Source organism: Colias eurytheme, chromosome 21 (genome assembly GCF_061535395.1).
Source record: "Colias eurytheme isolate Ceu_HAF_F1 chromosome 21, ilColEury1 Martin Lab GWU primary, whole genome shotgun sequence".
Classification (NCBI taxonomy): domain Eukaryota; kingdom Metazoa; phylum Arthropoda; class Insecta; order Lepidoptera; family Pieridae; genus Colias; species Colias eurytheme.
In genome coordinates, this window is record NC_143000.1 from 5,943,125 (window position 1) to 5,968,886 (window position 25,762).

At 31.1% G+C, this 25,762-nt stretch overlaps 1 protein-coding gene across 2 annotated transcripts in view; it reads right to left on the reverse strand.

Moving 5' to 3' along the window:
• Window positions 1-25,762, reverse strand: part of LOC149899165 (uncharacterized) — a 58,136-nt gene that overhangs the window by 20,945 nt on the left and 11,429 nt on the right. For both annotated transcript variants that reach the window (XM_090114096.1, XM_090114095.1), the window contains exon 2: window positions 25,290-25,321. The gene's annotated coding sequence lies outside the window, so the exon portion shown is untranslated. The remainder of the gene's footprint in view (window positions 1-25,289; window positions 25,322-25,762) is intronic.

A 25,762-nucleotide genomic window follows, 5' to 3' on the forward strand; every position in this document is an offset into this window, starting at 1 on the left:
TGGAATAATTTTTTATTTCCCAATTTACTTCTATTGCAAACTAAATATCACATAAACACCGGTATAATGACCTGAATAGCGGAACAAATTCACATGTCAGAAAATCATCGCAGATTGAGCAGCGTGCAACACTAATGTACAGTCGCATTCACAAAACTTTCATACGAAGTGATACCCTCTTACTTCCACCGAAGGTACATTTCAACAGAGTCTCGCACTCGACTGTACTTTGGCAATATTGTCGGCTCGTAATTTGATAAAATTACATTACGGTAAGGCGGAGCGACGATTGCTGGGTTGTGATATAAAAACATAGCATATTATGCCCATAAAAACTTAATATTAGTACGTTTAATGGGATGATTTATTCTCAAATCGTCGTAAAAAGTCGGAGAATGTACCACATTAAGCTTTTTTTAAGTTTTTTCGAAGCGTACTTTGAGAGCGGGCGGTTTGTAGCAATCTGTGGCAATTTAAACTTATAAACTGATTTTAAAGATGAGAAAGTGGCATTTATTGTTTGTGGTAGTAGGTAACTATATTTAAGGCAGTTTTTTATTATGTTTTTTACAAATTTTCTTAACGTTCATGTCCAGTCCTCGAAGACAAAATAGGTGTTCATAGACTGATAATACCTACCTTACAGGCTTACAGTTACGACATAATAAATAACATGTATCATATTATATTCATACTGCTTGAAAACTTTGTTTTATCTTGCCTACCTTTAAGTTATTTAATTAAATATAATCGTTTTGACCTACTATACATCTGTTCATGAGAGATTTTTTACATATAAATTCAAATCATAACCTCTGTTTGATAATATTTTAAAATATAACCGCAGGCATTCAGTTTAGACAACCGTTAGATGTTTTGGGAGCGGTATAAGAATTCGATGCCGTTACTGCACTGAAAAAACTCCATGTTAAGAATATTAACATATCTTACAAGATTAGATACAAAAACAACTCACTGCTGGTTGTTACAACTGTAAATAAGTTGCTTTAAGTACTTGTAAATGTGATTTCAAATAAATAGAGATTTAGAATGGAAGAGATATGTATCTTTCAAGTACCTATATACAATAACTACCTATACTATAGCTGAACATATTTTGAAGTTTGTAAGACACTAAAAACTAAAAAGGTGACAATTTAGCAAATTGTAAGCATACAAAAATTGGTATCTGTATACATATTAAATAGGAAAGTAAACATACCTAATACGTGTTCGTTTAGTTTTTTTATGTGAAAAGAAATAAGCGTATCTTAATTATTGCAATGCAATTTAAAATATGTCATTTGTCATTTCCATGAAGATTGTATTTCATTGGAATTTTAATGATGTCCAAAAAACAGCCAAACAATCCCATACAATTATATGTTAACATATTATGCTAATTAATAACCGCATGACAATATAATATGATTGTTTTTGTGGCGCAATCACTATTTATGGAAAAACAATGGACAATTATTTTTATTCTATCATCAGTATAATTATATCTTCACACGGCTTCAATGCAAATCGTCACCTCTATTTATTTTTCCTTTTTATGGTCTGTATTGTCATTTGATGAAAAACATGAGTAGGTACGTCAACCAATTTTTAGATGTGATCAATATTTTTTTATAAGTAATAGTTAGGTATTATCTAACTTTAAAATTCTAAAGTTATCCTATGGTTATCCTGAAGCTTAACGTCACAATAGGCACATTTTTTCTTTCATTAGCTTGGTCAAAACTTACAAGCTTAAGAAAATAAATAAATGATAAATGACCAACCTTACATTTAACACTTAATTAACTTCAAAACTCCGTCAACAACTTTAAGAAATAGAAAGAAAGGAAAAGTGCTCATCGCGTGTCTGTGAAATTAAATAGTGGTAAGAATATTCAAAAGAATAATAAGCCATTGTCGTTAAAACCAATAGTCGTGGTTAAGTTCACTAAACAATGAATAATAAAGGTATATTGTCAAAAATCGAGGCCACTCGGTTAGGAGGTTCACATACTATCTTCACGAAAGTTATGTTGTTTTCTACCACCTCGTTATGTAAATAATAAATAATAATTAAAAATAATTACTCCTAACCTTCATATATAGGTTTTAATTCGCCTTGAAATTTTTAACAACGTTTTGCAATTGTCTATTTATGTGGCGATAATTAATAATTGAAATGTAATTATGTAAGTACATTTGATACAATAGGTTTGTTTATTACCTACGATGTAAGATATGTTGAACAAAAAACAATACGTTTCCCGCCCTTTTTATGTCAACGTACAAGTCACAAGATAATAAATATTGAGAACTATTTATTAATTGTTGTTTATGGTGCCACTAGAGGTCCGCCCCGGCTTCGCCCGTGGTACATATTTCGCAATAAAAGGTAGCCTATGTCCTTTCTCGGGTATCAAAATATCTCCATACCAAATTTCATGCAAATTGGTTCAGTAGTTTAGGCGTGATTGAGTAACAGACAGACAGACAGAGTTACTTTCGCATTTATAATATTAGTATGGATTATTTCTTTAATGAGATTAATAAAAAGTTTCTAGATGAATTTTTCATTAATTTAATTTCAACTAAAACTTATTCCAGTTCTTAAATTGTAAATTTACTTATATTAACAACTTCTTACTGAACAAAATGCTTTTCTCAGAGAACGAAATAAAAGAAGACATGGAAAAACATATTATAGTGAAAAGTTGTTACTCTACTCAGACATTCATACAATAAGCTTTGTAACAGAGTCCTCTGCAATGTCTAGAAAATTCCTGTTACTTGAACATGTCGTTTGAGCAAATTAACGATTAACTGTCACCGTTACTATTACCGCAATGTTACATAACACGTATTCAACCTTGGTTAATTCTTAGTTGTTATTTAATACATAGATAAGGAAGTACCTACAATATTCGTGCTGATTTCTATTAGATAAATTCGTACGCTTCGTTAAGCGGAAAACTCGGAGATGTTTGATATACCTACATCATTAAAGTTACTCAATTATATGCTGGTTCATTTATACGTAATATCGATAAAGTGTTGAAAATATAAAATGATTAATCTTTATAGCATAACTGCATCAAATGCTCATAATCAGTTATTATTTATTACCAACTAGGTACAACTGTAAGTAAAACTGCAAATTTGATTTAGTTTTAGAAGATGGATATTCGTATGAGATGATGTACCTTATTACGAATTTCGAGAAGATATTTTAAATGTTTTTTTTTACACAATTCATATACACATACAAGTTAAATTTAAACGATAAAAAACCTACAAAATTTCGATGATTCACCACTAAAATAATTTTCATACAATACAAACCTTGATAACAATTAAATGTTAACAGGTTATATTTCAATTGTAGCGAATAATATAAAACCATAGGATGTTTCTATTGTCAGTTAAGTCCCAAGTTGGTTCGTCTGTCTTCCGTCCGCACTGCATAATAGCTCATTGTTCTTTAACACCATGGTATGTACAGAGCATGGGTAAAACCTCTCCTCCAATTATAGTTTTTATCACATAACCATAGAGGACATAATGCTATGAAATATTTTATGGGTTAAAATTAGATGCGGAACTGTGTATGTTTGCTTGAATTCAATTTATATTTACAAGTTACACACAAGAACGAGTATTAATTTTACTGTTATAAATGGTTCAGAATCGCTGTTCTTTAATATTAGAATGTCAGCTAGATTTTAATAATTAATATCTAACGGCCTATATCTAACTGATTGAATTAACTTTGACGTTTTAATTTCAATTTCAGAACCGTAAATGGCGCCATTTGATACAGATAAAATATTACCGTAATCGACATTCAAATCAATTTGTAGCTACGTACTTAGGTATAGTACGAATTTCAATAAAAACAATTTCCATAAACATTTCAATATAAATACCGGATAAAATTTCGTCGCGACTGCAATGAATAATACAAAAAGAACCTGTAACCGTCCATTTCATATTTTCATTAAAAAGTAGATGATTTTACTAGAACTTTCAAAGGCGGATCACCCGGTGCTAGAAGAAATTTATATTTCTGTGCATTTTTTTGCTCACAAATTTTATGTTCGTCTCAGTCGAGCGAGTTGCGTTTTTGTTCGATTTAGCGCTAAATGAAAGTAGGAAACTAGCGGGAAACTTGTGACAATTAACTTCAAATCATGCGATCATATTCATTATGCATTTTCTCTACATTGTGTACATTTGGATAACATTTAATAGTAGCATAGTTGCATTTTTAATAAAAATAATAATATAAGAGATTATCTGTAGGTATCTGTGGATTTGGTTTGAAATTGGAATCTTTTTTTCGTTTGGATGTCAAACCAAATGGTTTCTTTTATGGTTCTGTTTTTGGCAATCTTTTCTTTTGTGACATAAAACTGTTGAAGTGATGACATAAATGCATTATTATTTATTACGTGTGATTTGCATTGCAAACTCTTCTCATTATATCTTTAGAAAAGATGGTTGAGTAATTTGAGTAAAACGTTTGCCGCAAAACTGTTACTAAATTTAAGTATTACCATATTGTGTTGCATATTATATATTGCAACTTGCTTGATGTATCCTAATTTTTTAAGCAGATAACGAATGCATGAGTATGTTTCGATGTGTTAAGATTCTAAATAAATCTAATTAATAATATTACCTTATACAATTAGGTCGTGTGATTAAAATGATTAAAATATAGAGTTTTAAATGAGCAAAAGAAAAAATATATAATATATCGTTATTCTTAAAGTAGGTGCACGACATGCAATTTTTTGCTTTGCGTTGCACCTTTTCGGTAAATGTCGATATCCGTTCTTGTAACAAGCATTGCATAATTTACTGAGAAGATTCTGAGTATATTTCTTCGTATGTTTAACGTATAAATGAGTTTATGTAAGCATGGAATGCAGGCAAGAGTCGAGAGGCAGGTGAGAAATTGCGAAAATTGATAAGGCCGTATATTACGTACATAATCAGTTATTATTTAGGTACGTTAATTGTAAGAAACAAATGGATTCTTTTACATATTTTTGTATGACGATATCATATAATTTATGATATTATGTAGATATATGTAATACCTACATAAGAATTATTTGTAATGCTTTGCAATTCTGAATAACACAATCTCGGTTTAGTTTAAATTATAAAATGAGATAAAAATGTTTGATTGCACCAATATTATGCACATGTGTTATATTTCATTAGCCTTTCACATCTATAAAACTAGATGGATTTAATTAAAATAAATGGGTATGAATATTTTTTATAATTCGCTTAACAGTAACTTTAAAGTGTAGTTTTCCTACAGGATATTTAGACATATTTTAATAACGGCAAAATCGCAACAAAGCCGACCAGCTATTTCTCCATTTACTAAATATATTTCTATTTGTGTACAACAATTACATTGTGCTAATTAAATAAGCAATATTTATAGAATATGTTTTCTAAAAAATATTATGAAGTGACCATACAAGTTATTATACTATTATCGATTTTACCATATCAATAAAAGGAATTTTGTACGCTAGTCGACCGACATACTAAATAGTGATGTAACTTCCTATTGCGGAAGTCGATTGAAGGTGCAGGCTTACTTTCATCTCGTTCGACATCACTTGTTTGTGATCAAAGTATGCGATATTCATTATATGTAATTGTTTTAACATTGTATAGAACATGTCAGTCACTAGGTATGTATAAGGAAAATTTTATTCTTTGTTTACTTACATTTTAACAATAAGTATAGGTGCCTACCAAAAATAGTTAAGAAACAAGATAATATTAAAGTTCAATTAACTAACCTTCTCCATCTTTAAAGTCGGTTAATTATTAATCTTTCCTATAGCAGGGTAATAGAACATTGATGTAAAAAGATGCCACTGTTAGATAAAGGCGTTTTATCAGTCTGTACCAGAAACGCAACCTACCCATTATAGTTACCAAGAAGGCAAATTTAATTAGTAAAACTTTCAATAAAGGATTAATATATCATATAATACATAGTAAGTAGGTTTTGCGGTGGTCTATTCTTAATTTAATTGCATAAGTTTTTTACTGTTTAATGTTTGAGTTTCTAGTAAGTATTTAAAATGTATATCCTTATATTTAGAAACATAATATCCTAAACATTTTTATGCAGTAATGTAGGCTGTAGAGATTAATTCATAACCTAATTTAATTCCATTTGACATCTCAATACTATATTAAACAAGTTTGAAATAAATACCAGATTAAAACCTCATTAGTAAATAAAGTAGTATAATTATGCAATAGTTGGTCCAATATGGCCATATAACATTATAGCTAGAGAGCTAGCGCAAAGCTACCTGTATGTATTTGACCAGACCTGGGTTTTTGTGTGTTGATTCCCCTATACCTACTATACATGAGATGAGGAGTCACTAAGCCCAGAGTGGTGGACGGGGCGCGCGCTCAGGTAAGACGGGTGGAAATTTTTGGCGAACTTTGAAACCATTTGACCACGTCTGCCATTTTGATATTTGAAAATAGATTATTATTACTATCGGAAAATAACAATGGCAGACCATTATCACGCGGATAACATTCTGGCAGACACTTATGAAAGTGCTGAAAAAAATACAATTTTGAAAGTATTTGACCAGATCTGCCATTCATATATTTTATTTATTAGGGTCTTAAAAACTTATTTTCGAAACGGCAGACATTTTCATTGCGTACAGACTTCAGCAGACAACAAAAACTAGCTACTACATGGTCAGATCTATGCATGTACTATCTCTGTAGCTATTTTTTTTTCCATATATATCAATATTATTCTCACTCTAGCCTATAGTATTTATATTTTATATAGTTACTAGCATTCAAATAGTCTAGGTTTTATACCTGAGAGGGCTCTTTTCGGTTCCCACTCTAACGGTTATTGCCAGATGTTTTCAGTATAGCACAGATTAGATACCTACTAGCAGATACATCACTTCCATGCAAAAGTGAAAATTACTACGCTATAAATAGCCTAAAAAATCTTAATAATAATAATTACGCTTCACAGCAAGAAGAAATGTACCTACTATATGTACCCGCACAAGGTCGATATTGTGTTGCCTACCGTTCGACTCAATGGCTAGGGTTGTACCTTTAATAATTATTACTAAACTAATAAACCGAGTGATGCGAAATAACCACAGACATGTATCAAGATAGACTAAGCGAGTGTATGTACTTCCCGTGTCCAAACTATGTTTATGAAACTTACTTGACGCTGGCCTACACTCAGTCCGCGCTTGCGGTTCGCCAAGGAAAGACGTGAAGCTGAATAAAGTAAAATGCCGAATTGCGCCGTTATAAACTGTAGAAACTCCACAGCTGTGAGTGGCCGAGTTAGCAGAGATGTTTCCTTCCACCGGTAAGTAATTTTCTAATCAGAATATGCACTATTTATTTTAAAATCAAATAAAGAATATCGGTGGAAAACGATCGTGACAAACACGTATACCAAATCATACGAAATGATTCGGAATACATTGCGGCTTTTACTTGTCACGGTAAAGATCGAGTCGTATGATAACAAGCAATGAATAGCGTCTTCTCATTTTTCTGTTCTCATTTTTCTGTCCAATTTTGTGGTTAGTGATGTTCATTTGATGCAACAGTTCTCGATTCTAATCGATTTTATAATCGAACAGAAAAATGATAATTTGAAGGAGCAATTTTTCAGAAAAAAAGGCATAGATTTTTTTGTCATTTAATACGACTTGACCTAGAACTTTTAAGTATTTTAATACAAAGGTACTAAAAATAAATATTAAGACATGGACGCCATTAGTTAAAGTGTCATCTTGGGAGTTTTTTAAGAAAACTCCTTATTGCTTAGACTATGTTTGTTTTTTCAGTTTTCCAAGTAACCCGAACATAAAAGATAAATGGATTGATGCAACGGGACATAAAGATTGATTGATTGACAGTTTCATTACTTTCTTTCGATGGCCTCTCTAGTACGTAGTACACGGTAACTCAATGGGCATATGTAAGAAAAAGCTAAAACACTTGTTTTGCACAACGTTTACTTGTTAGAATATTAAAAGGTTTATAAATTTATTTTATCATTCCTCTGTCTATGGTAATTATCATTTTTCTGTCTTGAATCGATTTAGTAATCGATTACGATTCATTTATTTAATTACCTCTTAGACATAGATCTAGTTTGATCTGATTTCTTTCGATTTACTTCGATGGGATAGGACGATACTAGAATCGCCGCGCGAGTGGCGTCCTAATCGATTTAGCGTAAAATGAAATTACCATCACTAAAAAGCGCTCGTGACGTCATAATGCGTCAAGGTCAGTACAAAAAATATGACACGCTTGGTTTTCATACAGATCGCGGTACTTGCGTAGTCTATCTATGTCTGTGGAAATAACCATAATTCTTTTAGAGTTTGATAAAATGATCAGGCAGGTATTTTCTTTAATCCTTCTCTGAATTCTCGGTTACTAAATTGTATCGTTGAAATTATTCTTAATCGCGTAAATTTAATAAATAATCATATGGAAAACACTTTTCATTTGTTTTTTTTACTTTCACGCCCAACTACTATAAAATAATTACGTTGTTTCGGTATTTTGACGAGAAAACGCATGAAACATCCGTTGTATCATTTTAGATAGATTGTATATTTTGTATCTGTAGAATTGAAATCAAAGCTATGTATATGTTGTCTCCATTCTTTTCTTATCGGATTGTTAATCCCAATGCGAATGCGTCACTTAAATTTTATAAAAGACAATTAAGAACATCAAAAATAAAGTGATAAGTAGGTACGTCTATATTTCACAGTGCAATATATTATGTAATTAATAATAATTATATACATATATTTATGATAAAATAATTACATCAGATTTAATAATCGTAATTGTTTTGAATGTACATATGAATAAATGATTACATCATAATAGTAATAATCACAATTGTTTTATTTCCCATTTGTTGCAACCCTAGCATATTTTCATGTAGCAGCAGAAGTACCTACACTGGCGGCGCGGCGGCATCGTGCGACATCAAAGGCATTGCCTTACTAGGTAAGTTTGTAATGATTAATTCTTTAATAATTATTTTTGACTTTACTCATTTCTTGTATTATATAATTTACGTTTTACTTTTACAGAATCCGATTCAATGGATTATGAAGACGAGTCACACAACGCCATACGATAGTGATGATGAATGAACATTTCAATAAATGCATGCGTGTTTTTTTTTACGTTGTTTTGTAATTGTTAATTGTTTCTTAAATAAAGAAATTAACTAAATATTTAAATGATGATTTGTTATTTGCAACACAACTTTATATTTGAGATTCTTTACGAATGTATTTAGTTTTGTATCATCAAATTTATAAATTTTATTCCATAGTTTTCAAAATTAAATGTAAATGACCATAAAAACATTAATAAAGTAAATCATTGATGTAAGGTCAGGGAACGTAATACATATATATACATCTGACCATGTAGAAGCTAAGTCTTGTTGACTGCTGAAGTCTGTAAAGTTTTGTTGTCTGCTGAAGTCTGTACGCAATGAAAATGTCTGCCGTTTCGAAAATGAGTTTTGAAGACCCTGATAAATAAAATATATGAATGGCAGATCTGGTCAAATACTTTCAAAATTGTATTTTTTTCAGCACTTTCATAAGTGTCTGCCAGAGTGTTATCCGCGTGATAATGGTCTGCCATTGTTATTTTCCGATAGTAATAATAATCTATTTTCAAATATCAAAATGGCAGACGTGGTCAAATGGTTTCAAAGTTCGCCAAAAATTTCCACCCGTCTTACCTGAGCGCGCGCCCCGTCCACCACTCTGGGCTTAGTGACTCCTCATCTCATGTATAGTAGGTATAGGGGAATCAACACACAAAAACCCAGGTCTGGTCAAATACATACAGGTAGCTTTGCGCTAGCTCTCTAGCTATATATTATGCAAGAGGGTCCAACGTAATGGTTTAATATGGTTTAATTGACCAAACAGGGTGAGAATGTATCGAATTCTCTAAATGCTTCTTAGTTCTATGCCCAGACGTTTAGAACGATTCAAAGAAACTTATGCAATTTTAAACTATATGTAAATATTCAAGAATTAAAAAGTAATATGCAAATGAATGCTAGATTGAGAAAGCTAGATTATATCATTTAGTTACTGAGTGCTAAAAGCTTGAAATTCGATCAATACCTACATTTTAAATTGCGCATTACCTAAGAGCATTACACATTTAGCAGATAATATGTAACATAACAAATTAACAATATCAAACGTGGACTACCTAATATCTAAGTGTACGTTTTTAAAAGAAGTGTAATAATATATTATATCGAAACGAAATATTATAAAGCTGAAGAGTTTGTTTTGAACGTACTAATCTCAGGAACTACTGGTCCGATTTGAAAAATTATTTCGGTGGTAGATAGCCCATTTATCAAGGAAGGCTATAAGCTATATATCATCACGCTAAGACCAACAGGAACTGAGCAATGCGGATAAAACTACGGGCACCTCTAGTTAACCAATATAATTACAAAAACCTATGTCTCAAGTATATTGCAGACTATTAATTCACTGGCCTTATAAAGTTCCCTAGTCTTTCTTCATGAGATCCGGATACATCTAATCCCATCATTAGAAATCTTGTTCGCGATGAATTAAACTAATAATTATATATGAATATACATATAAACGGGTTGCTATAAGCCATCAACTCCTTATAAATGAATGGTCGCAAATTATACGCTTACCTACTATAAATACGTCTAATCTTCAGATTGTAACTAATTTTCTTCGCCTTACCTTAGTATGTTAATTGTGCTTATCGGCCAATCACCCCGCGATAACACTCACGGCGCTAAGTAAGAACTTAGATTAAGTACGGTGTATGTAGGTCATTGCGTTAGCTATATTATAATTTAAATTCCTTTGCATAAAATTATTAGCTAATATGTTTTTCGACATAAAACTTTTTCAAACTTAATAGAGGTGGAATTTCTTTCATAATAGATAAAGAAGTTACGTTTATGTAAGTTCAACTTAATCTCTTTTGCAGAATGGTATGTTTATAAAAATGTTTTATTCTGCAATACATTTTATTATAGTTATCAAGCCAAGTGGATTATATTTGCGTTTACACATTTATGGTCACATATTTATGATTATCATGGGCTCATTTAAACATAGGATGTTCATCGTAAACTGACGGAAGTTGACTTCCAGTGTGGCTGCTTCTGAGCCTAATAAGGGTCTAACGAAGCTGCTTGAATACTTATTGACTTGGTTCTAATCACGCTTTGTTAGTCATACATTGTTACCAGAAAAATGTAAGACTTTTCAGCAAATTGCATTCATATTAAAAGTTATTATACAGGCTTCATTTACCAACTAATAAAGCACTATCTGCGTCCCGCGGTTTTACCCGGATTACTCCGCTCTTATTGGTCTTACCGTAATGATACATAGCCTATATTTTTCCTCGATTAATGGGGCTATCTATAAGACTGAAAAAAATCGGACCCGTATTTCCTGAGATTAGCGCGTTCAACAAAGCGAACTCATCAGCTTTATCATATTAAATAGTGCAATGATGATGAATGATGAATTATCCAAGCTCATTGCAAACAAATTGCATTGTGTTGACCTCAGGACGAACCATCACAGCCTCATTACAACTTTCTCGTGTGATAAGCGAAAGTATCAATACCAGATTCATACATTATTAATTTCCATTTCAACAGTTGGATTTGACAGGAAAATGAGCCGGAGCCTTTTGTTCGACGAACCGATGACCGCATACGGTAGTTTCCGATCGATTATGCTCAGTGAAAGTGTTTAAATCTAGGCTATATCTATACTTGAGTAATATAAAAATCTGGTACACGTAGACAGGTTGAATTCGCAACATTGGAGTATTAGCAAATAAACAACTTTTGATATTAAGCTTTTGTATAATCACGATGATAGAGTAATAAAAAGCTTATTTTTATATTAAGTCTACATCTTAAACAAATCCATGTATCTTTTACTAATGTACTTTCTATTATGTACATTTTTCAAGACAATTCTCCCAGTGATGAAAGTTGAAGCATTTACCTGTTCCTTCATAATAAAATCTTCAAAATAAGCACATTCTTATAAACTCTGCAGAAATTGCCCATTTACCGTCGTAAGCTGCGCTATTATTAAAGTTCCAACGACTGCAAAGAAGACGTAAAATAAGGTCGGTCATTTTCGATTACAAATCATGCTTATTGCAATAATATGTACATGATTTATGCAAGCTTTTTCTTTTACATGACGGAGATCGTTAAATAAGAAACGCTATCATAAATTCATGCTTAAAGGGAGTTTAAGATTGGTAAATCGTACGATAAAATAAGTTTTTGTACCATAGATAATATCCAAAATAAACAAAGCTGCATAATATTGAAGTGATAAAAATACACTTTGAACACGTTGAAAATATTTTCATTTTTTATACGTAGGTACGTCACTTGGGGTCACTGAAAATCAGTGGTGGTAAGGTATTAATCACCTTGTCATCATAAACTGAGTTGGCTCCATTTGTCAGGTCACTCACTGCCACATAACTGTTCTTAGGAATAAGATTCTTAATTATTTTTCTTTTCATTTCTTTTTGTTTTTCCTTTGTTTGTAAATGTATCTCGTGTTGTGATCTTGACAATAAATGTGTTTTATTTATTTATTTATTATTTATAAAAGTGTTGTAAATACACACCTAGATTACGTTTTCCCGAATTCTCTGGAACTCATAAATGCCTAGCCTGTAGGTATTTAATTGAATACCTAACCTATCTAGATCAGATAATAATAATTCTTTAAGATGCAGGCAACATTATAATATGTAAGTATTTCAAAGATAAACCGTATTCAACAGAGATAATGTTTACGACAATCAAGATAGTTTTTACTCGCTTATTCCTTGTCAGTGGAATTCATGTTCAAAATAGAAGTTACCTACAATTAGTGTCAGTTGTTACAGAGTTATCTAATTCAAGGTCTACATAGGTTTCCTGTTAATAAATCTAGCCTGTACGGACCGGTCTAGGGCCTTATAACGGGATCTTTTGCACTTGATTACGATGTACATGCATCCTGCTGTATCTATATTAATATTGTGGGGAATATCAATTTGTTTGTAGGGTAATCCTTGGAAAAGCACTTGTACCACTTTGTTTATAAAAACTAGGTAATCTATAAGACTGCTGTGGAAAACTATGTACCAAAGCGGAGTTTTTGTTAGGATTGTATAACTTATATTTGATGTATGTTACAATAATATGATTAGAAAAATTATATTTTAAGCTATTGCATAGCTTCTTTCGCGGGCCTTCAGCGCGGGGACCGAATCCAGAAATTCCGTAACGAAAAAACCTCACGCTCCCCACTCAGACGGGCACGGAGGTGTGGCTTGAAGGCATAGCATGCAATAGCTTTACCGCGGCAGTCCCCGAGTGTTTATGTTACGCTATCTCTACCTTTGCAATATTTCTATGTAAAAAGTTTTGACTAAGACTATTGTTGTAAATAACAGTTGTTGCTAACAAACGAACTCTAATTAAGGGTAAGTTATAAGATCGTTTTTTTATATATTCCACGAATTTCAAATTCGTAGTCAACAATTTTACTAAGCTTTACAACGTTAATCTCCATTAAAGATGTTTTAATTTCAAATCAGTTTCAAATTTTTTTGATAAAACAATGTTCTAGGTATAATTAAGATTGAGTTCCTGGAATAAAGACGATACATACGAGTATAAACAACGTCAATTTCGAAACTAACATCTAACAATGTCCATTTGTCCCAAATAACGAGGAGTGGTCATACAGAGTTATTTTAAAAACGTTTGTGTGCACCAAGATGAATGTTAAGAGCAGTTGACATCGCTGACCGTTATCGAGTACCACTACACTGATGTGGGCACCGCAAACAATCTATGTAAATATTAATGTGCTACAAAACAAACTCTACGTCCTTAGTTAAATGAGCTCTCTTTCGTTTATAAATGAGTATGGTATATATATACCTAATTATATAGGTCTGGGTAATAGTATAGGTAAACTAACTTTTCAACGATATTTTACATATAAATTTAATTTTGTAGTAAATGTAAGTAAATGTCGGGTTTTTTAGTAAGCATGTTTTAACATTACGTCTTTGTAAAAGAGGTAGCGGTTGTGTGGAATGTTCAAAAGATATTGCCAAATATTGTAAAATCAATTATTTTTATTTTTTATGTTACTTGTTACACCTTATTAAGTTATCCATGCTAAAGGTGTAAAGAGAAATTCATAAATTAAGTCAAAAGGAGTCAATAAGTCGCTTGGTATGCGGATGTAAATCTATTTGTAAATGTGCCAAGCTCGTGCGATGAGAGTACTCGTGCTGTTGAGTATATGTGCTTGAACCAGCTGTACATGTGTATTTAACCCGTACCCTCGGTTTCTGAACTGGAATACCTTTATTGTTTTATGGTCTTAAAGTAAGTAAGTAAGTTAAAGTAAAGTAACTGGGCCGGACACGTTGCACGTATGGACGACAACAGGGCTCCTCTGCGTCTGCTCGATGGAAAACCAGATGGACGTAGGAATCGAGGAAGACCAAAGCTCCGTTGGTTGGATGGTGTGGAAAAGGACTTGGAAGCGATAGATGTGAAGAATTGGAAAGCCCGGGCAAGGGATCGAGGGGTCTGGAAGAAAGTACTGGACCAGGCCAGGGCCCACTCGCGGCTTTAGAGCCTCAGATAGGATAGGATATAGGATAGGTCTTAAAGTAAAGTTAAATATTCGGCAAAAAATTTTTTTTTTGATTAAGTACAGCTTCGCCTTAACAATTTTTAGTGTAATTATTTAATTACGACAGATTTATTTTCCTTAGCTATTATAATATTCCAACTTATATTTCTAGGAATATAAATAAAACAAAACAAGATCATATTTTTTGTATTTATACATGTTTTTTTAATAAAAATAAAACTGCTACCACGTAACATTTTGTTAGTTTATACGTAAACTTTCTTATTGTTATCAAATTCGTGAGAACTGAGCTGCATCATCGACATTCTTTATCTATCTTTAGAAATTTCGCAACTGTCACTCGAGATTATCAAGTTGGAATCTGGTGAGTCAAAGGACACACCTTTTTTTTATTTGTAAACAAAAGTAGGTCATAATTTGTTTTTATTTTTCACTTTTTAACGAATGTATTAAAAACATTTTAATTGATTTTTATGGTAATTACAACGAAGTTATGAAAAATTACCAAAATATTTATAAAAAATATCAAAATATTCACAATCAAACATAGTAGTTGTGAAAACGAACACTGAAAGTTACAAGCTATTTATTTACAGACTTATTCCTTTAAATCGCACACACTAGGCATGTCGCTAAAGTAACTGTATGTACAAGTCATTAAAACAGTGATTTAACATGACATATGAAATATTACGAATTAATTACAATTATAAATGAATTATTGGATTACGCGTTTCAATTCATACATGTTATGAAACAATATCAACTGTTTGTGTTTTGTCGGAAAAGCATAATTATCTAATTTTTTTAGTCATGACGGAAAAAATAAGTTCAATAGTTTCAATTTTCATATTTGTGAAATGGATTCCGTGTTTACTATATTCCTAACAACAAAACTAATAGAAAGACACTTGTCGTTATAATTAAAGTTACATTAATATTATTCGACTTCATACGACAATTAGTTTTTTGTCTTTTAAATGATGAAAGTTTCATATAACAAAGGTCAATTAAATATTAATTCACATGCAGGCAGTGTTTCATAGTTGGAATAAATGTATCTTTTTTAAAAAATCATTAAGGTACCTACGTGCATGACAGCCTCAACATTATTCGTCTAGAAGAGGCATTATTTTTTATGCTTCGTATTGTAAATATTTACGATGAAAAAAAAGACCATAAAGACGTTCTTTAATCACAACTCTATTACGTATTGTACCATCTCAAGGTACATACGATAAAGGTGGATTGAATAAAAACAATTAAACAAGTGCATGTTACAATAGCAATTAAGCAATCAAATTATAAAGATATGTAAATGCCTGTCCTTGTTAGTTCGAATAGCTAACACGCTATGTCATACAAGATTTGCATTAAGCTCAAGCAGTGACCTCGGACCGCTGGCATGCGAGAGAAAACGATATTTGTTGATTGAATGTTCGTAAAAAGGTACACAATGGATACAGGTATTCACGGGACAATTCAGTTTGGAGTATTTGTCAATATGCAGAATATTTTACACAACAGCAGGTTTCTATTTAACCTTTATGTGCAAATGGAATGATAGGTTAAGGACATGATTATGAGGTCATACAGGTACATACATGAGTGGAGATGATTGTTTTTATTCGATTTTTCTTTGGTTTACCTATCGTTTATAATAAAAATACATATCGTACAATTTGATCTTAGCGATCTTACTTAGCAAAAATATTACTCGAGGCAGAGATAAAAATTCCATAGTTTTTATGGCATATTTCCGCCAAATTATTGTTTACGAGTTGGGATGAGGCACTAGCAAAAAGTGGATAAACTTTTGGTATACATATATTTGTAATCAAATATTTCTAAATGCGCAGTAGGCAATTAGTTTTAGTGTAAAACAAAATAAAACTAAAGGACCCATAACGGTTAACATTAATAGCAAAAACGAAATACATTTTGAGATCAATAACACCATTGTAACATGTGAAAGTTATAGATGGTGAAATAATTGCGTTCAATTGTAGATGTAATAATCGTTATGACTGAGGCTTTCATGGACAATTGTGATCGTATGGGTATAATAGGATACGCTTCACTGATCTTTGGTTATTAGCTTTTGAAAGTTCTCGCTAAGGATTCGTATTCATTTGCAACTGTATAAATAAGCTGTATAAATACAAAGTATAGGAATATTCTATTGGCAATAATATATCGAATACCACGAAAGGCAATGTTTCGTCTTTCGTCTATAATAATTTTTATATAAAAAGGTGTACAGATTTGTTATTTACCCTAATATTTAAGGCCAGGTCATCAATTAAATCAACTTAATTATTATTTTGTTTAAGAGTTCGCAAAAGATTTATTAATATTTTAATAAACTTGATTAAAATTAACTATATCTGAACAATTTCCTGTTTTATTGCGTTTTACGATACGTTCTATAAAATATTTAAATTGAAAGTAAAATCTAAAGAATTATAAAGTTATATTATACTAATCTTTGGATCTACTGTTTGTTGATACGAGGCACGTGTACGTACTTTTTAAATAATTGAGCATGCTATAGTTATTAGCACCTGTGTGCTATAACCGTGTTTATCATTTCATCGCTTATTTCATCAGCAAACACTCATCCCGTTAGGCAATTAAATGCTTCAGACAATTACTTTTAGACAGTTTGTTATTAAACATTTAAGATTCAGGCATGGACCACTTTTATTTGGTTTACTGATCGTTTTTCTTTAATTTTAGATAAGTATTATTAGATACTAGATTTCCGCCCGCGGCTTCGCCCGCGTTTTCAAAGGAAAACCCGCATAGTTCCCGTTCCCGTGGGATTTCCGGGATAAAACCTATCCTATGTGTTAATCCAAGTTACCCTCTATATTTGTGCTAAATTTCATTGTAATCGGTTCAGTAGTTTTTACGTGAAAGAGTAACAAACATCCATACATCCATACAAACTTTCGCCTTTATAATAGTATTGTTCTTCAAGAAAATATTTAATGTGCCTACTTATAACTAACTTATAAGAATTATATTTCGAATCTTTTATCAATACGATTGCTTAAAATAACCATTTATTATAGTATACTTAACTAACTTTATTATAATGTCCAAGTTCGATTATGTATCTAATTAATAATCCATTATTAATTAAAACTAGTTAAAACGCAAATCGCTTAACAATTTAAACTAAAAAAACATTAATATAAAGTTGTCTATCTTGTTAGACTTGTTATTTTCATATCCGTATTAACATACAGCTTCCTTTATCAGTTAATATTGATATTTGAGTGAAATTGGCTTGCGAAATATGTAGGTAAATAAATTACGTACTTAGTGTTATCAGGTAATAAATACTGGTTATGGCTTTCTCTGTTTTGCCTGCCTAGGTACTTAATGGTTTCTTAGACAAATCAATAATTCGCTTTATCGATTTACGAAAGGTTATTTTATTTAATTGTTGTTTTAGTAAGCAGCATCACTTTAATCAATATTGTATAGTGTTTAATTGATCAAGTAAAATAATTTTTCATGTGGTGTTTACGAAACCGTAAATTGTCTATGGACTGGGAATTAAATAGGCTGATAATCGTATCTAATAATTACCCAATTTTTACATGCCAAAGATTAACAAATAACAACTTGAACCAAGTATTATTTTTTAGTACAAATTCACATTTACTGACATAACATTTGTTTCAAATTTTGTTTTATCAACTGTGATGAAGACGAACATACACAAACAACTCTAGAACATTCTATCCCCGTCTCGCTTAAAATTCAATGCATAATACATCACCGAGATATACTGACCTTTAACATGAAAACATATCGAGAAAAACGAAAATAGACGATGGCTGTTGGAATGTCGACCGCCTCACCTTGACTGGAAGGCAACCGTTCGCCAGCAATGCCGTGCTTAATAGAGCCTGGTCAATGGATCCTAATTATTATTCGTATAAATCAATCATTAAACTATAAACTAGCAATCACGTTTGGCCGAAACTAGATTGGCTGAGATAAAAATGTAATCAAGACAAGACTTAAACAATAAAACAAAGGATAAATATGCTACAATATGTAGGTACAATGGTATGTGACATTTTTTACTAGTTAAACTTGATTTAATTCCAGTTTTTACCTTGATTAAAAATATGTTTATTGACACAAATTATAGGACAGAATTTTCTAAAATATTAAGTTTTTGGCTCAAATTGATTTGACCAAAAAAACGAGGATATTAAAACGATATTTTATTGTACAATTTCTTTAAAATTTCTAGCGAACATTTGGTATAGCGAACATTTGGTATTTGAACATATATATAGCATTGTGAAACAAAACACACATGTTTGTATTTCTATAATACATTGCGAATACGCAATCGTCACACTTTCCCCGAGTTTGTCTCCTTTCACATCAAAACAGATGGCGGGCGGAACACGACTTAATACAACCTATTAACCGTACGACTTGTATTAATTGAAAATTGCAGTGGAAGCAATAACCATTAGTGAAAGTTAGGATGCAATCTTCTTCCTTTTTACACGATACGATACCGACACGATTGCGATAACTTGGTCGTTAAATTTAAAAACACCCACGGCAATTAATACAATTTTTAACATAGAATATATTTTTAATATAGTGCTATAAATTTTAACTTTTATTCGTAATTACTAATTAGTGTAATTCTATGTCGGTGTGATACTATTCATTTAATTTACTTTTATTCTTTGATATTTTAGTTTTTCATCGACAAGTTTACATTATAGATTTTATTAGAGGTATTCACATCTATGAATTTGAATTTAAAAAACGTAGACGAAACTAAGGGAAGTAGGTGAGTATCATATTTCAGATGAGTCATTAGCAATCCTGAAGAAGTGAAGAGTATTGTTAACGGGATAAAATGAAAAGTGCAAAGAATTGTTATTTTCCTTTCTCTTAACACACCTGTAAACATAGTTAACCAATAATATGTAATGGCAATAAATATCCAACTATGTATACTTCACAATGACACTAGAACATTGTATTTTATTCCCCGCGAAGTAATCAAGTCTTTCAAAAACAGCAGTAAAATCTTTCAAAGCCTTGTGCTTTCGCCACGCAGGTCACTCTCAAGGTGGGAAAATGTAAGGTTTCATTTCACTGACGCTTGAATACGTGTTTTGTGGCGATATTATGAAAAGGAAAGTTGTATTTTATTTGAACATATGAAGTTTTAAACTAAATTATATGTGTTAAAGGGACATTCGGTTTTGCATGGACTTTCTCATCCGTTGTGTACAAACTTCGCTTATATTTTTATATGTATCAATTTAATTTACCACATTGTATACTACTACGGTAACATAATTTATGAGCAAGTCGAAAATTAATGAATTATTTATAGTTTTGTAACACTACCTTTGTATACGCCCACCGCTTAGTTTGCACCTGTTCTTACGTCGAGCTGTAGAATTTTGTAAGTACCTTACTACTAAATATTCATCGATACTTCTTGAAATCAAAACGTTTTATTTAAAAACAAGAACATTTGTGTACACGTAGCAGCTATATCGCTTAAGCACATTCCTTCTAGATCATTCTATGAATATACGTTATCGAAAAAAATGTTGTAAAACTATTATTTGGAACATTTTTATTAAATTTCATGTCGAAAAATGCTTGGGATTTATATCTGCTTGCATAAACTTCATATAAATATTTGCATAAGTCATACAAGAAGATAAGAACGAGGGGAATAACATCTTATAAAATTATATTTGGATATGAAATCATCACCAAATCAAGCTTGCGTTGGGAAGGACAAAATGACCAATGCAAAACAATATTTATAAGTCGATATTTAATATTATAATATCAGTGAGCTGAAATATAGGTATACTGAGTTTTATGTATCGAAATTTTATGTTTATATCATTTTTGTATTAGAATTATCGTCGCAGAGAATCGGGTCCAAATACCGCTTTGTGTTCTAATTTTCTTTTTCATTTTGTTTACTTTTAACCCCTTTTTATTTTTAAATGGCCAGAAACTTTTCGCTAGTCGTTTTAAGTCGTCCCCGATTAATTTGTTAGTAATATTTTTTATTCATCACATATCATATTTTTCATACCGCTCTCAGGTTTCACTATATACACATAAGGCGACAGACTGAAGGTCGGTTTGTTCGTGACGAGAATACGATCACTTCACATTCTAATGCTAATAAGTAATAACATACTTTATGGCTTTCCTCGCTACAATTATAACGTCCGCCATTGCCATTTTAATCAAAACTATCTGATAGCGAATTGAAAACACCAGTTATAATAAAATAGGAGAATACGATTGATATGAAGACCAGAGAAAAGAAACTGAATAAGTGCATGCAAGGCGACGTTTAAGTCTTGCCTGTCTATACAGGGTGTCCCACTATTGGTATACTAAGCGCGAAGGGACTTATAGTTTTGCATACACTGATCACGTAAAAAATACTTAAACAACAAAATAACGTCAAAAAAATTTTGCTAAATTTTTCCTGAAAATTCATGTTTTCTTCTCTAGCTTAGCGCAGCCGGCTTAAACCGTTTCTCTAATATGAGCATTTTGTCTATGAAAACATAATCTTAAACGATAGCTCACGTGCGGGTGGCAAAGTTGGGCGGGGAGCTTGTTATGGGTGTACAACATAGAGTTTTAAAAATACATCTATTTGAAAAAAAATGCGTCTGGAATTTTATAAGTATTTTTTACGTACTCAGCGTATGCAAAACTATAACCTTCTTTGAGCTTAGTATACCAACAGTGGGACACCCTGTATAACAATATTACTATGTATAACAATATTAAATACTGGAGGCAGTAGTTTCTTTCATTAGTATTTTTACTCACTTTAAATAACCTCAAACTCAAAAGAGCTTATAATAAAGAACCATTTTCATTATTTAAAGGTGTTTATCAAAACGGTATTAATATTGAACTAGTCCAGACATCATACGTGTTATAATTTGTAACTAACCGAAAAAGTGACCACTAGTTACGCAATGCCACGGAAGAATCGATTCATTTTAATTGACCGCTCGGTACCGTAAGCCGACCGAATGCTTGCCAAATCGGACAATGATTTCATTTACTATGGGTAATTGAAAACGTGTACAGGCTTCTATTACACTAATATCAGAATTCGTAGCCTTGTTATATTATACGTGACATAGGCTGGCATATTTACCACTTGGTGATAATGTTTGCTTGGTTGTCGCTATCACTGAACCGTTGCGACACTAAAACCTTGGAGTCACTTCCCTGTAGGCTTTGTTTTGTTATTTTAAGAAATCAATTTTTCACTGTTGCTAAGCATTTTGTATTATGTACTTGTTATACCATTTTATGCGTTTAACCTTTACCCGATTTAAGAAAGTAAGTAATAAGAAAAAGTTACATAAGTATTGAAAAACCCGTAATAAATTTTTTACGATTTATCGCCATAGTAACATGGCATGTAATCCAACTATGTAACCAAATATCGTATGACATGCACTTCTCAAATCATGATCAAATTCCAACGCTCAAAGTTATTAAAAACGAGCCCTATACAACTCTCAAAAGTAAAAAAAAAATACACAAAAAACATCGAGGCACGCGATCAAGAATCGAACTTGAAACATTAACGTGCCAGACACACCTACCTGTTTCGTGAAAAGTAACAGTGTACAGTCGAATACACAATGCTTAAATATTAAGGAATTTTTCTTAATAAGTAGTAGTTTTTCATATACCTATGAACTGTAAAAAAAGTATATTTACTTCATAAAACATGGAGAACACACAAAAAAACGTTCCATGCATAATTTTACTTAGTTTATAGTTGGTAATAAAAATATTTTAGTATATCTAAAGCGAAGATACCTACAAAAGTTTATTATTAAATAAAATTATATAAAAAGAAGAAAATATTCGAATAACCCTTTCTTTATGTGCGCTCGACTGTACTAAATATTTTGAACCAAACAAGTTTACGAATACCGTAGAAATAGGAGATATCTGGCCCTGGGTACGCTTTACTTTAGACTTTAGATAATGTTGATATCGAAGCGTAAACAATTCTATCTTACTGATACATTCAGTAAAATCCTTTAGTTATTCGGTAAGAGTAATGTGAAAGAGAACTTTTTAATAATAGGTATTGCAAGCAATAGTTTAGTTTTTAGACATTTAAAAGATTAAGAAGACATTTTTAAACTTTCCTTTTTTAATTCGATGTGTACAAAAGAAGGCTTTGACCTGTATTCCCAAAAAAATATTAAATAAAGAAAACATTACGTCCATTTGAGTGCCTATATATTTGAGTTTAAACCTTGGTTTATTGAAACCAAGACAAATATTTTAAATACCTACCCACCATAAACAACACATTGTCAACAGACAATTTTAGGACAAAAGCAAATAATACTTTCAACTTCAAAATTAACACAAATTTACGCTTGTTGTTAGAAGAGAATTAGTGTCAAAATCATTAACAATTTTTCGGATTATTATTAACTGTAATCCGCGAATACCGTGTTCTTAACAATTTAATAGGCAAATCAGTATGAGTGGATTTAATACGCCTACAGATACACCTGACTGGATTCACTTTTACTGTTAACATTCACGCGATGTAGTGAAAACAATTGATTTGAGAACATTACCTACTTTCTCGTATCCTTTATCTAATGGTGTGGATAATATCTGGTGATAAAATGAAATGCTTTTGTCGGAAACAGTAATTTTTCGGCCATTTACATATTTTAAAGTAAATTTGGAAATTTTACATAAAGTTGGGGAAATTGTTTGCTCTTGTAGTCTACAAGAGCAAACAATTTCCCCAACTTTATGTAAAATATTTGTATGTAATGTTGCTCTACAAGTTGTAGAGCAACATTACATACAAATATTTTTAATAAACAAAAACTTAGGATAACAAAATGGTACAACTGTAGAAAATAACGACTTCACACTTTGAGAATTTTTGTGGTTACAGAATTGTATAAGTAGTTATATTTATATCAGGTGCCAGGGGTCGATAGATTTTTTCATATAGGTAATTTTCCTTTTAATTCATATTCAATTTCGTTTATATCATAATTCATAACCATATCCTAACCTATATATTTAAGTAGTACATATTTATATTACCTTCAAGAAGTGCCTTATACAACTGACTTGTCACCTCAAAACCTTAATTTACGAAGCGATTATTATCTGTGCCTTAATGATATGTGACATTACCTAAATATAAAAAATAGGTAAATATGATACGAATCATATGTCCTCGTATAAGTTATACAAAATAAACACTTTATACGACCGTGAATTTAAAATATGTTAATCAACGTACTTTACACTCTCATAAATTTCCTCATTATCTTTTAATCTTATTACATTCTTAAAATGTATCTTACGAAAACAGGTATTAAACATCTTAGGCACGTATCTAAATGAATTATTATTCTGTTTATTTTTTTATATCAGTTGAATTATTAATTTAAGTATAATATGCCTCTTCTCATACTAAAACCTTTGAAATTTAATCACAATATTCAAATACATACATACTTTAGACATTAAATAGAGTTTTGGAGCTTTCACAAAAATATTAAATTTTCTCCAGAATTCTTACAACATACCTAAGTATCTATTTTCGCGCGCATTTTTTTTTCTTATCTATGCTGTCAACATGCGAAAGAAAAGTGTATCTAGACGTTCAGAAATCGAAAGTTCACATTGCGTTCCGTTTGTAAACTATTATCAAGAATTCAGGTATTTTGGCTTACGCATGCTACTTTCCCTCGTGTTTATATTTCACACGTTTGAAACTTTTTGAACGGTGTGTTGTATAATATGTGTTATTGTGGGAACTGACCATTGCAGTTGTCGAAGCAAATTTGATATTAACATAGTGCATTACGTAAGGCAATAAACAAAGTATAATACAAAAACATACTATCATTTCTGGCCGTTAGAATCTGGTTTTATTTAATGTGACAAACCTTATTTTAATTATTGAACAAAGATATAATGTTATGAATTTAAAATACCTTTAGATGAATCACAAATAAAATAAAATATTGCATTTTTAAATAATGTAGGTAATATCAACAAATTTAAGTTATTTAAGGAAAATAAGTTATTTTAACTAGTAAATAAAATTCACTTGATCGCATACACTTGTTACAAAATATCAAAGTTTAAGAAAACAACCTATGAATTAATAAATACAATAATTTAGATACAATCTGGGCCGGATAAAAAATAGATTAATGTATAGATGTTCAACATCAGAACTGCTTCAAAATACAATAATGCAATCAATCTTGATGAAATCTTTTGAATAAACTAGATTCATCCGCATATATTACAAACTATTAATGAATTAATTATACGTGTGCTAAATACCAAGTTATGTAATATTTTAAATACCATCGCTGACGCACTTACCAATTAAGATTCCAAATAACGTGGCAGGAGATCTGAAATGAGACAAATATTTGAGTAAATTTAACATAAAGTGAAGTAATAAAGCTTTTGTTCATGTTGAGATAACATTTGCCATTTAATTATAATATCGGTTTTAATGAAATTTACATCAATTTAATTTAATTTACATCAAATAAGCGAAATGCTCAATCTAACCCCACTATGTCAAATTATTTAAGTGTAAACAGGCGTAGAGCATTATTTCGTTGTACTTGGTGCGTTCGGAAAAATTCTATGCAATGTTTTTATACTGAACAACACTGAATACGAGTTTTTGAATACACTAAGATCACGAAAACATGCTCTTGCTCTAGCTCTATGTTCGTTTAATGTAAATGCACAGTAAGATATACAATTAAACTTTCGATTGTTTCGTAAACTTCACAATATATAGGTATCTAAAAAAAATAATTAATAAGTATATAAAACCTATA